We start from the raw sequence: 3,702 nt of genomic DNA on the forward strand, positions 1-3,702 counted from the left end.
GGCCTGGTACCACCGCCGCTGTCGCCCTCATCGCCGCTCCGTGGAGCCCGCTTCATCACTGCCGTCGAGGTCTTCTTCGTCGCAGTCACTGGAGGTCTATGAACAGAGAGAAGACGCGCGAGGAATGAGAAGCTTTCCCCGTCACCGTTCCACCTCAACCTGGCATCGCCGTCATGGTCGCCAGGGAAGTCGCCATCGCCGTCGTGGCCAGGTGCCGTCGATGGAAGCCACCGCCGTCACCTGAGAAGAACCCGAAGAGAGAGAGGGAGCCCGTAGAGAGGGACGCGAAGTAGGAGCCTCCGTGTCACGCCGCCGATCTATCACCGTGTTGCTACATCGCCGTTCATCCTTGTCGTCGCCGTCGCTGCTGGTCTGCCTTGGAGCCGCCGTCGAGTAGAACGCGAGGAAGAGGAGTTCTTGCCGCTGTTGTACACCTAGTCATCGTTGCTGCTTCCAATCACGCCGTTGACACTGGCGTCACTGCCACAACCACCCTTAAGCTGCTGCGCTGCTTGACCTATTGAACCACCATCTGAGATACTGTTGGCTTGTCGCTGCTGTTTGTTGGGTTCAAGATCGCTGCTGCTATTCTTGCTCTACTCTGCTTCTGCTCTTAGTTTCTGGAGTTTGACAAGAACGCCACTGTCGCTGCTGGAGCTGCTGTCGCTGTTGCTCTGGATCCATTTTGAACCGTTATCATCGCCGTTTGGCTGACACTGAGGCTTCCCACTGCCACTGGAGCTGCTCAGGATCACCGCTGTGGCTGCCATAGGAACAGAACGGGTGTCAAAATCTGGCATAATGCCACTGTTGTCGATTAGAGATGCCAAAACTACCGTTGCTGCTGTGGATTTGGAATACTGGGTGTGTCGCGTTTAAATTCTGCAAATTTCGACACTCTGAGGTAGGGGATTAATTTTTAAAGTTAAATGTTTTTAATTTAGAATGCCTACAAAGTTAATTGGATAATTGCAAATAGTTAACAATGGTTAAGAATTGATTAATTGATGTGAATTGCTTGAAAGGTGTTTGAGAATAGTTAGCTGTTGTGATTATTGTGAATTATGACTGGAATTGGATACCGTTGTGATTATTCTGAATTATGAATTTGAATTGGAAGTGATTGTGATGCTTCTGAATTATAAGTGAAATTAAATGCGATTGTGAATTGTACTTTGAATGATTGATTTTTTTGTGATGATTTGGCTAAGATTCTGATCTTAGATGAACTATTTTGAATTGTTTGATATTGAATTGGAATTTTAATATAATGGAATGGCTGTGAGATAGACTTATGAAAGGTTGAATTTGGTTAAAGTGTGGTTGTGAATGATAATGTTATTTATTAAATTAAAATATGATGGGTTAATTATTGAATGAAATGTATTTAAGAAAAGTTAGTTGTGGTAATTATTCTGAGTTATAATTGAAGTTGGATGGGGATGTGAACTGAGTTCAGGTTATGGCTGTGATATTGAATGGCTTCGTTGCCGTGAGTAATTAACTGATGAGGTTTACTTTGATTTAAGGCCGTGATTGTTACGGGTTTTTCTGATTATTTTAGGATTGCTGCAAATTCCGATTTTAGTTGATTATGCCAAGTTGGTTATTATTGTTGATTTAAGTCTAATTAGAGTTGATTTTGAGGACGGTTAAAGAATTGAAGGTTGACCACTGAACTATTTTCTTAAAATATGATCTTTAGAATAAAATGGTAACTTTGCTAATAACTAAATTACTTTAAGAATAACTAGAAATATGAAAAAGTTTGTGTTTCAAATATTAGTTATGAATTCTTGAAGCTGAACTAGTTTACTTTTTAAAGAATGGTTTATAGAAACACTGATTTTAATTAATGTTAGGATGTTGGTTTTCAAACTGATTTATGATGAGATGATTATTGAGCTTCTGTTGTGATAACTGCTGATAAAAGAATTGGAGATTTGTTGAGAAAGAGGGAACCCATAAGGGTGGCTAAGTCCGAGTTTTAGAGGAGGTGCTGCCGGAATTTTGTGAAATTTGAGGTTTTATTTGGAAACGTTATTTTATAAGAACTGGATTTGGAAAGTTATATTATTTAAAGTTTTATTTAGTGATTAAAGTATTTTGTATGGGCTGAATCTATTACAAAAACGATTTTATTAGAGTTGATTCACTAATAATAGAATGTATTATGTTTTGAATTTTATTTAGGTAAGAAAAAAATTATACTATTTTGAATTTGAATTATTAAGAAAAAGTTTATGTTCAAGTTTGAAATATTTATAAAAGAAGTTATGTTTTGAGGTTTATTTAATATGAAGAGAGTTAAGCTTGGGGTTTGCAATAAAGGATTACTTTTTAGAAGTTTAATGAATATATAATATTTGAATTTGAATGATAAAGAGAGATGGTCTTTGAGTCTTTGGGAAGTTAGTAAACTTGAAAAAGAGTTTTATTTGGTTACTTTTAGTAAGAGGGTGATGTTTTGAAAAGTATTTAACAAATTTAAAACAAATGATTTTCTTGAGTCTTCCGAAAGAAAATTAGACTAGAAAATAGTTTTAAAATTGGTTCGAGTTAAGAGGTTGTAAAAGTGGAAGTCGTAAAACATGATTGGATAAAGAAAGAGAGAGATATTGTATAAAAATATGTAACTGGAGTTGAACAACGAGAATGATAACTTATGATGATGAATAATGAGAATGATGATGAATGATGATAATGAGAATGATTATGTGATGATTTGTTGCTTGAGGCAACCCAAGAGATATTTATTTGTTGCTTGAGGCAACCCAAGAGATGTGTTTATTCATTTGTTGCGTTAAGGCAACTCCAGATATACTTGTATGATCATCTGCTGCAGTGAGGCAGTCAGATAGATAATGGTGTGATCACTGAGAACGCTTTCCTACGGTACAGATCCATATTTTATCTCTATAAGGCAGAGGGGTTATTTCCTGCTACAGAAGTACCGTGACCACCTGTTCCATTTCTGTAGTGGCAGAGGGGTTATTTCCTGTATACAGAAGGTGTGTCGGCGTACATCCCTGCAGTGACAGATGTGTTATTTCCTGTGTGCAGTGGACCCTGTGGTGGCAGAGGGGTTATTTCCCGTACACAGGGGTATAGCCAATAGGAAAGCCTTATCCAGACAGAGGTTGCTGGATAACGTCGGGAGCGGGTTAGTAACCGACAGATGAGCTCATTACCTGCACTAGGGCTAGACATGCATCATCCTTATTTGCGCATCTACATTTGATTGTGTTTGCTTGTTTTATTTCTTTATAATTTGTGTTGCTTGTCTTGTCTCTTTGTGATTGTGCTGTTTGTCTTAGTGACTTGCTTGTGTGTTTGATTAGATATTTTTGTTGATGCTGTGAACTTAGTAAAGTATTGAGGAATGGTATTTGTGAAATGAGGTTTCGGTATATTATTTATGTTGTTGATTTACTTAGTTACTATGATGGTTGAGGAATGCTATTTGTAGCTGATGAATTGTTAATGCGGTTGAGACTTTATGTAAGTAATATGATTTAAAGAAAGGGATTTAAACTGTTTCAAGTAAGTCTTGAGAAATTTTTGAAAAGGTTTGACAAAGAAAACTACCTTGGAAACTTGAGTTAATTATTTGCATGTTAATCATTACTTTTACGGCATTCCCATTCCCTACTGAGAACGTGTGGTTTGTTCTCACCCCAAAATCTTCCACCCTTTCAGTGA

The sequence above is a fragment of the Arachis ipaensis genome, chromosome B04, assembly GCF_000816755.2.
Source record: "Arachis ipaensis cultivar K30076 chromosome B04, Araip1.1, whole genome shotgun sequence".
NCBI classification, from domain to species: Eukaryota; Viridiplantae; Streptophyta; class Magnoliopsida; order Fabales; family Fabaceae; genus Arachis; species Arachis ipaensis.